This window comes from Vitis riparia, chromosome 7, assembly GCF_004353265.1.
Source record: "Vitis riparia cultivar Riparia Gloire de Montpellier isolate 1030 chromosome 7, EGFV_Vit.rip_1.0, whole genome shotgun sequence".
Classification (NCBI taxonomy): domain Eukaryota; kingdom Viridiplantae; phylum Streptophyta; class Magnoliopsida; order Vitales; family Vitaceae; genus Vitis; species Vitis riparia.
The window spans coordinates 16,898,959-16,909,753 of record NC_048437.1 but is presented as its reverse complement, the minus strand read 5'-3'; the positions used below and the strand labels follow the sequence as shown (position 1 = coordinate 16,909,753).

Genomic DNA, 10,795 nt, shown 5'->3' with positions numbered 1-10,795 from the left:
AGGATGAAGATTGGACAATATTTGTCAAAGATAGATTGTCTGACAACTTTAAGGTATAATTAAGACTCTTTACATACCTCTTATTCACATTCATTAATTATAAAATTTTAATTTATAGGAATATCAAGAAATTCAAAAAGAAAGAAGAAAGAGAAACATTTATAATCACCATCTAAGTAGGAAAGGATATGTCGGTCTTGAGGAAGAGATGGTAAGTGTAAGCCTATTAATTGTTTTTTATATATTTTATGCATAATACATAATAGGGTTATATGATAATTATATTATACATTGTCCTATTTTGAAATATGGTTGCAAGTGGATCAACTGAAGCTATTGATCGAAGCATATTGTGGAAGAAAGTAAGGGAAAAAAAGGACGACACCTTTGATGAAGTGGCCATACCAGTAATTGAGAAAATAGTAAGTGAATATTTTTCAATTTTAATTACATATATTTATAATAAGTTATTTACAATAACAAATTTGCAATTTAACTTTATAATTAATATTTTTTAAGGACAAGCTATTGAAAGAGTCTCAAGAGAATGGTAGAAGTGTTAGTGGAAGTAATGATATACTTGTGGAAGCATTGGGTACTCCTGAGTATAGTGGTCGAGTTAGGGCCAAAGGAAAGCACTACACACCTCGCCAATATTTCAATAGTGTTGCAGATCGTGCTGTCAAGGATTTCATAGCAGCATCTAAAGAAGAACAAAGAATATTTCAGGCAGAAGTGCTAGCAAAACTGTCTCAAGTAGAAGCTGTTACTCCCCAATCTGATGTTAGCAGTTCAAACATGAAGCAAAAACAACTTCTCTTACCAGAAGCAGTGGATAAGCCAATCCGTAAAGTTGAAGATGTGACCCCACAAGAAGCAATAGAACCACAGAATTAGGTATTTATTCAGTTAAGCTAATTTGATGACAAAGTTTCCTCTAATACGAGAAATAATTTAATTTAATTTTGTTGTTTAAATTGACTTCAAATGTTGGTGGCAACATATATGGTCTTCTTTGATGTGGCAACATATAATAGGATATGTCTAAATTATGGGTTGAGTTATATGCAATGGACTGAAATGTTATCATGCAAGTTTGTTGCAATTGAATGTAAATGAAATTGCATTTATCATTGTAATAGGAGCTATAAGGTGATTGATGATGATAATGCATTTATGTTAGTTTTGTATAAACCCACTAATATTGAAGTGATTATTGTGAATTGAGTTTTGTAGGTTAGAAAATGTGAGCTGGCCATAGGCACCAAGGAAAATATAGTGGCAGGTGGAACAATTATACTTGAATGTGGTCCCAACTATTTAGTAGTTGTTGATGCTCCTTATGATTCAAGTGCACCCCTTCCCATTCCTATTCCTGGACAAACTACTACTGTTGGGGCTACAATTGGTTACCAAGTTTTGTGGCCAATTGATTTGGTCATCATCTATACTCCCATCTTAGTAAGTAAATTTAATTACCAAACTTTATAGTGACTTTATATATATATATAAACTAGTTAATTTGATTTGTACCATGGTTCTTAATTGTACAGGCATCTAAGAAAGCAAAGAAACAAAAAGTAAATGAAATTAAAGTCAAATCCAAGGGTGAAAAACCACAAGATATGAAAATTTTTGAGACATTGGTTGGCCTCATGCTGAGTACATCAAGAACACACCCTATAAACTTCCCAGATGATGTTTTTGGTGAGAGTTTCAAGACCTTCATGATGAAAGAAGATATGGAAATGATAATATCATCAAAAGAAGTGTCATCCAATTGTATTTTATACTACAACAGGTAAGGGATTTTATAATTTTTGAATGACTTTTCACAAGATTATGAGATAGAAGGTTATTTTCTAATGACCTATAATGGTTGTTGATAACTTGTCATATGGGTTATAATCAAGCATTTGCATAGAAAGTTGATTGATGCAAAGCAGGCTGAACGATATGTTTTTGTCAATCCAGCATTGGTCTCAAAAGCTGGAATGGGAGAGGGAAGCAAGGAAAACAGGTCAAGGGTTATTGCAGATCGACTAAAGAATACAAAGCATGTTGAATTTGTGGATACTATATTACAATTTTCATTTCTCTTCTTTAGTTTCCATTGGGTGTTAGTGGCATTGGAGATGAAGAAAATGATTGCATATTACCTTGATCCAATGGCCTGTCAACCATGTGATGATCTTAAGGACATAGTTAACATGAAGTATATATTTTCTCCTATTTTAATACAATTGATAGTGTCTAAATAACATCTTTTTAATTCTTTTTGTAGGGCATGAGAATCAACCCACCGGAAAAACAGAAAACATCAAAGAGGGAGCCAACTTGGGTGAAAGTGGTTGTAAGTACTTATTTGTTTATATTAAAATATATTGCTTCACCACTTAATTTATGACAAAATTAGAAAATGGATGGTTATTAATATGATCATCAATAAGATGCTAAAGAAGTAAGAATATCATTCTAGTGTTTATTGCAATTGTTGATACTTTTCCCATAGTGCCCAAGACAACCAGGTAGTGTGGAATGTGGGTATTGCATGATGAGATATATGAAGGAAATCATTGCTAATCCAAACCAACTAACATCAAAGGTTTGCACTCAATTCAATTCATATGGTTGGTCATTTTACTATAGCATTTTTTTTTTTGGTCAATTGAACTTAGTGAATGGTATATGTCACTCCAATTCAGTTTTGGAGGAAGAAATCATATAGTGAAATGGAAATTAATGAAGTTCGATCAGATTGGGTTATGTTAGTGACTCAGTTAATCATTACTCATGTTTGAAGGTACCTCTTATAACTTATAGTCTAATACAACTTCATATTCTTTTAAAGATGTAGTCAATATTTTGTTAATGTTAATTTTATAATGGATTTATTCACAATGATAATTTGTTAATGTATATCTCTGTACTCCTAGTTGGCAGTGTTTTCAATATGGATCATTTTGGGGGTTGCTCTATTATGATTGATGTATAGTTGGCATATTGAGAGGTGAAGCCAAGTAGACATGGTAGGTGTAACAACTTTTGTATATTTCCTCTACAAATTATTATCAGTTAGATTTGGAGAAATCCTACAATAGCATAGCTACAAAAATTCCTGCATGTCCAAGCTCATTTTCGTAGAGCCTTTAGTTTCATTACATGTGCATGAATTAGGAATTTGTCTATTCTCTACAAAATCATTTTTGGTCTTTAAGATTACTAGATTTATAATCTTCTTTAATCTAAATTTATAAAGGTCTCCTACTATACTAATGGGCTTAAAGTCTATAATATCTTGTACTTCCATTTTCTTTTACATAAAAAATAGGAAGTTAGTTTAAGACTTCTTACAAATAAGCCTATGGAAGGAAATAGCACCTCTTACTAATTGGTTGTTAAATTGTTTATTATATATTCTTCAGGTTGTACAAAAAGGCATAGGCCATTCTATTAACAACGTCACTACTGCTCTTGATGAAGGACACCCACAAACAACTCAAAATATATCATCAAAAGAATTTTGAGGTAACATGTTGTGGTTATTGTAAGTTTTATGAATCAATTCCATGTTTAGAGATCATTTCATGCAAGTTCCATATTTAGATAATAGATATCCTCATATTATTAAATGTTGATATACTAATACAATAAGAAGAACATAGATATTTTAACACAATTTTATAATTTTACATAAATATGTTAATTTACAATTTTATAATTTTTCGGACTTCTAGTTTTTTTTGTTTTTTTTTTCATTCCTTAGTTCCTTCTCATGCAAAACATCTAATGTCTTCTACAACCTATAAGAAGAATGAGAAGATGTTAATGGTTGAAGTTTCATAAATAAGATAAAAATCATACCAAAATAGTGAATGAGATAAAAACCATTTTTTTTTTTCTGTTTTTTTAAAAAAAAATAGAATAAGAGTTCTAAAATATTTAGAAATTTGGTGTAATAAAATTATTGGAGTTTGTTGAGTTCTTTTGATATTTTGAAATTTATTGCAATGGAAGAAAGATATTTTGGAAATTTAAAAATTGGCATATACACATTTCATTTACAAAGTTGCTTCTTAACTATTTGTTAATACTAATAAATATGTAACCCTCTCAATTATTTTGCAGATTGCTCATCTAGAAAGTGAGTTACAACCATTCTTTTGCACTTGGAAGAAAAATGATGTAAAACTAGATGTAGTGAAGGTTATGAACAATTCAAAGTTGAAGAAGAAGTTGTAAAAGTGTTGGTTTTAGTTGTTGATTATGTATGATGTTTATGGATAAATTGTAATAGTGAAAAAGGAAGACCATATTTGATACTTTTTGTCAATGGAGATTCTTAAATTAAGTTTTCATTATTAATTTAATTGTTGATAGAAAATTATAAAACAGGGCATAATTAGGACATTTTAATTTCTGGGCTATTAAAATTTTATATGAGATAAGATGACACTTTTTTAAAGCGTCATGCTTTACTTGAATAAACAGAAGATGACACTTCTCAAAAGCGTTAAGGTTGATGTTAAAAAAACATGACATTTTTTTTTAGTGTCAAGGTATAAAATGCTATACGCTGACACTTATTATGAGTGTCAATGTTGCTCCTACAAATAAAAAAGCTATAAGATGACACTTATATTGAGTGTCAATGTTGCTTCTACTTATACAATGACGCTTTATTAAGTGTCAACGTTGCTCCTACAAATAAAAAGTTATAAGATGACACTTATATTGAGTGTCAATGTTGCTTCTACCTATACAATGACGCTTCATTGAGTGTCAATATTGACATGAATGAAATTATTAACATATGATGACACTTATAAAGCGTCAATGTTTCAAATAATGACACTTACTATGAGCGTCATGGTTGACGTGCAAAGAAGATGACGCTTCTAAAAAGTGTCAACGTATGCGATTTAAAAAGATGATAGTCTAATATATGACGCTTTTAAAAAGAGTCATCTTATATCAGTCTTGACACTTAAAAAGCGTCATCTTTTGACATTTTCCTTGTAGTGATCATGCACAATATGGAGATCAAAACACAGATAAGAATGGCTAGAGTGAAAACAGGTGCATACCTTAGCAATGAGCTATAATGCGCTATTAAGAAATGGAGTTAGTGCATAATTAATGAACATAAAATATGACTCACATGTCACTAAACAGAGTGAGAAATCATCAGATATCACAATTCAATCAAATTTATTTTTAAATAAAGTTTCTCTGATGTTGGGTCTCCACCAAAGTCCAATTTATTTTTGCATGAATCAATTCTATAAATTCCATCACTTGGAATTACAAAAATAAATTCACGCTTATTTTGAAAACATTTCAAAAATCATGGATGTTATGAAAATTGCATGTCAGGAAGAAAAATGACAACAAAATTTTATTAAAAATTGGACTCTTGGGTGATCTTGAAAACTCTAGGGATAAAAAAATGTGGAGTTGGGATTAAAAAAAAAATTAAAATCCAGAAAATTATTTAAAGAAGAGGGTTTGGAAAATTATTTTGAAAAAAACAAAGATTATGAATTAGGAGATGCACGTGGCCCAAAGGTGGCCATGCAAAAAGGAATAATACACTGGTGGGCCCATGTTGGAGGAGTAATCCTCCCCTTACTTCTCTTCTCAATGCAATGAGCCCAATTTGAAAAGCTGAGTCATCTTCTGAACCTATAGTCTTCCAACTTCTTGACCACTTCTGACATTTTGGGACTATGGGCAGGAAGGTGTTGAGTATACAGTAAAACCACTTGCAGCATCCCTGAAGGTATGGATTCTCCAACAGTTTTTCATTGTACTACTGGTGAGCTCTAAAAATAAGATTCTGAAGCATTCATTGATATTTCTCAAGTTCTTCTGTCTTCATTCTTTTAAAAAAGAAAGCTATTAAGAGTAAATGAAGGCTGGCCCGAATGTCTCTGATGTGGCACCAGGTAGGTTTCCTCTTCCTTCGCTTCCAACAGCAACACCCAAAGCAATATCATCAGTAGTTGCACTAGCAAGTTGAAGTAACAGCCAATAAAATAAAGGAGTGGGTACACGTGCTACTAATTGCATTGGAACCACATCCTGTCCTCGCAAAGGCAATGATGCTATAGACACAATCTCACAAATCGGAGAAGTACTAATATTGTAGCCAAATCTGCTATCAAATCCATCCGTGAACTCATCCCAGCGGCAATTCACTTCTTGAGAGATATGCGCACTAGCATCAACCTTTTCATTCTCCCTTGAGCTTCCAAAAATTAGACCATGGTGTTTATTATCTGAGATGGGAGTAGTTGTTGCAAGAAGGACTTTCAAGCACAATTGTGAAAAGAGAATGTCACCCATTTTTAGAATATTGATGCAATTTGTTTCTTTCTAAGCCACCAAGGACAATGCACTGCACATAGTATCTACCACCATATTTGCTTTCTCAAGACAGCTATCTTCATGTATTTATCCAACTTCACTACTGATTGAGTTTTGCTATTCGTTCTCATCTAACAAAAACTTGCATCGCATGAGAAGTCTTTCCATAATAAATAGGAAGCCCTGCCTGATGATGTTGTGTCTTGATTTTAGAAGCCCACATATAAGTGAGATGGATAAAAGGAGTTTTGAAGAAATTGAAGAGTCATGAACACCAGTAAGAGCAATTTGCCACTATAGGTTTATTATAATTAACCGCATACTGGCATTCATTTCCTCACTAATTTATGCAATTACTGAATCACCCAACCAGGTGTATCCATTGTGGCGGTAATTCTATCCAAATGAAGAAAAGAATGTAAAGTGGTCCCTGTGAGCTTTGCTTTCATGTCAACACTGTGACCAAAAACTCTACTTTCAATAATATCCAAAAACTGCTAAGATTCGGTTATCTGTATCATATGGATGGACTCTTTGTTTAAATGAGGGAATGAACTTATAATTGAATCAAATTTATCTGTAATCTTCTCCAAAAACACATTTAGTCATTCACTGTTTGGGCATCTAGTCAAGGCAACAGAAATTGATCTTTTCAGTATCTCTCCAATGCCTTCCACCCCAAGCTTAATAGAGATATAAAAGGCTTCAAGTGCGTCCGCAAGAGTGAGTGGGGTGGCAAGTGGTTGAGCATGTGAATGAGGTTCAAAGTGAGAGTGTAGTGATGGGTTTGATGTATGGGCATGAAGCATGTGAGGGATAGAAAGGTGGGGATGACTATGCACATAAAGCTTTATATACGTGAGAAGATAGAAAACAAATGGGCGAGGAAGGAATGGTAGAATGGGTAATGGAATGTGATAAGAGAAGTGGGTTTGGTGATGGGGCCAACTGTGGCATTGGGTGTGATGGATGGGTGAGTCAAATAGGTTTAATGGGTATTGGAAAATGGGTATATGCGTGAGGGTTATGAAGGATGAGGTGGGTAGTGAAGGCATGGGTATGACATATAACAAAGATGTGAGATGTGAGTGGTGTTGGATATAATGGGCATGAAGGGTGTCGGCATCAGCGTCAATATGGATTGCAAAGGGTGATGAGAGAAACAGGCTTGATAGATGTGAAAGAAAGGATATGAACAACGTAGGAGAATGTAGGCATGGAATTAGTGGACTGGGTAGTGGGGGTTAGTAAGAAATGGGTATAAGGAAGATGGTCATGTTTGCATGGTTCCCATGCGCGTGGGTGGGTGAATTTGGGATGTTAACAGAGGCATTGGAGGGAGCTTGGTTGGCCATATACTTGGGTGTGGGCATTCTGCAAACTGGGCAAGCACCACACCTTTGACTACATTCAGCACATAAAGGGACATGTCCACAAGAATTCAACACATGTTGTACATAACATCCAGAACTACTCAAATTTTTGGTCGTTGTCGAGGCGAATGAAGCCAGGGGAAGTCACGATTCAAGGTTCGGGCACAGACGGCTTGCATGCATTGCTCCGGCAGCTACAAGGGGCAGCCTCTGACGCTCTATAGAACGGACTTGGTAGCATTTCTGGCTTCCAATTCCATAGATCACTTTAATACATAGGGAATCATCGCTGCATGATGCCTATAGCAAATGAATTTGCAAGCACTCCAGCAACTTGGATTGGTGACGATGAAATAGCAGGCAAATACACTGTGGGATATACCCGCTTAGAGGCAACTCTTTTTTGGGCAATTTATCACCAATCAACTTTAGGAATTGGACCATTCCTATCCCCTCGACGCATTGCCCATCTGGGAATGAAACCTGGTAGCTCCTCCTATATTTATTATTGGGTACGTGATCATGCAACTCATTCTCTAATTTCAGAACAACCAAACCAACACAAGCAAGATGTTGGTTGATGCTACTGAACTGGGTTTCCTTTTCTTCTGAAGCAATCATTGGAAATTTTCTAAGGCATTACTATTCGTCTCGTTTCATAACCTGTGATCATAGCGGCGCACACCACAACACCCACAAATGAAGAATATTGGTCTCAAATGGCAAGATTTATTACAACTGTCAATAACCTGCATATTACTTCAAGAATGCTAAATCCTGTTGTAAAAATTCCATTGTTAGAGAACAACTATAGAGGATGCTCCCAGTTGCAGTTTCTTTCTATTCTGGCCTACTTCTCTGGGAGTTGGGTTGAGAGAAAGGTGGGGGTGGTAGGTTAATCTGTTGATGCTGATGTTGCTATTATTTGATGATGATATTCCAAATGTGAAGCCTTTCTGGAACTGAATCAAATACGCTTCCAGAAAGTAAGGCGGGCTTGTCTTTGACATATAAATCTTTTCCCTGTTTAAATGTGCAGTGGTCTTGCTTTCCAGACCAGATAGGACTTGAAAAAAACCAATGAAGGCTGGAAGGGGAGTGCCTAAAGCGCATGCTGTTGGTCGAGAACAGCCTCCCATAAGATGAACTAGGCATCCCATAACTTAACAAACATGTTGTAGCCCTTCATACTCACAGACTGAGAATACATATTTCTTATAGTGCCTTACCTCTTCAGGCAGAGATGGGAAATCGGATGTGGTCTACAGCCAAGCACCAAGAACAGAGGAAAACAACAAACAGAGCACAAATCATGGGAACCAAATGAACCCACACAAACCTCATTTCATGTATCAATCAATGAGCTCAGATGTAGGACTGGGCCAAAGCAGATTTCAAATGAGTTTTAAAACGAAATCAAGATGTGAATGCCAATATCTCATATGAAATCTAAAAAAAATGACATAAAATAAGTTAAAGATCAAGCATAAGATGAGTGCAAGCAAGCTCAGATTCCATAAAAACATATGAGAGTCCTCAATAAACACATTCAGACATCAACGTAGAATCTCATGATACCCAGAAAACACAATAAAATGGCATGAACATGAAAGAACCGACAGCTTATAGAAACAAGTACCTGTGTCACCTTCTTTCCAGATGTTTTTTCTGTGTATTTCTTCCTTTCTCCTTATTGTCTTGCCCTCCAAGCTAAAGAACACACTCAAAATCTCTCACCTCTCCCAAAATTGAATACACTCCTCTGTCTACCCCTCTGGCTTACTCTCCAAGTTAACCTCTCCAAAAAATATCTCCCTAAAACTAGCAACAAAATCACCTCCCCTTATCAAGCAACAAAACCTATTGTTTATAACCGAAAACACACTCTTCTTGATTTCCCTCACAAGTGTCTCCTCCTTATTGCACCCTCTAACCATTATTATGATTCCATAAAGATCAATTGGGAATCGACACATGGCCTTCCATGATTGTGACACCTGGTAAAATAACCTGCATGAAAATGAGACCTAAATGGGAGTCTCTTTACCGTACCTTCCTGATAAGTAACCTGATGAGAATCAACAAGCATTCAAGGATCCATTGCATGTTCCAGTTGGGCCTATTACTAAAGCAAGATCCAAGAAGATCAAAGAAGCACTTAATGGGTTAATTTAAGAGATTTGGGTTGATTATAACACAGGACATTCCAAGCTTGGCCCAAAGGAAGATGAAGGTGTAATAAATTTAATCCAAGCTATTGAGGGCTAATCTAGCTTGATTGGGCATCATTTATGGCGTGGATTAATAACTGATTGACTTTCCAACTCCATATAAGTTAATAGACATTTTTCCTATTCTAGAGCTTCTAATTTCAGGCCAAATCTACCTTAATATTAGGTTTTTATTATTTAGAATTTTTTTTAGATATTTTCTTATTTTGGATCTGCTAATTTCAAACCAAATCAACTTTTATTTAGGGTTTTAATATTTAGTAAGTTTTTTTTTTCATGACATATAAATAGCATGCACTCATTGTAATAGAAAATAATTTTATTGAATAAAAAAATAGAAAATGTGAGGCTTTGCTCTTATTTTGGTTCTTCAAGAACTGTGAACTTATCAGGGATTCTTCCTTGTGGCGTTCAAACTTTATACCTTCGGTTCGTGATTCCATTGTAATCATTGGGTCAAGGTCTGTTACTTATACTTTTGGTTCGCGTTTCACTTATAAACGTTGGGTCAGGATTCTATCAAAAATCTATATTTTAGATTTCTTTGGCAATTATTCCAATACTGTTTGTTGGGTCTCAAAGCATGTCAATTGAGGTTCGCATCATTTGGTATCAAAGCACAGGTTCTAAAATTAGTTTTCTATCCCTTTATCTTTTGTTTCCTGTTATCATCCTATCTTGTTCCTTTTGTGTTCTTTATTCCTCATTCTTATTTTTTTGACATGCACTAAGTTAAAATCGTGCACCAAGTTCCAAAAAGAAAAAAGACTTTGGAAAAGAAATAGAAAATAGAAAAAAAAAAATTATTGTGTGTAGTTTCAA

The 10,795-nt window shown here is 34.6% G+C and overlaps 1 long non-coding RNA gene and 1 pseudogene across 1 annotated transcript; one reads left to right on the top strand and one right to left on the bottom strand.

The window, feature by feature from the left end:
* The first annotated feature begins 2,712 nt into the window (after window positions 1-2,712).
* On the top strand, window positions 2,713-3,464 carry LOC117918500. The gene is made up of 3 exons (XR_004651870.1): window positions 2,713-2,803; window positions 2,937-3,029; window positions 3,426-3,464. It is a non-coding gene; the product is annotated as an uncharacterized LOC117918500 (long non-coding RNA).
* A 1,225-nt stretch (window positions 3,465-4,689) lies between these two features.
* Window positions 4,690-7,178, bottom strand: LOC117918098 (annotated as a pseudogene).
* Window positions 7,179-10,795: the final 3,617 nt, after the last annotated feature.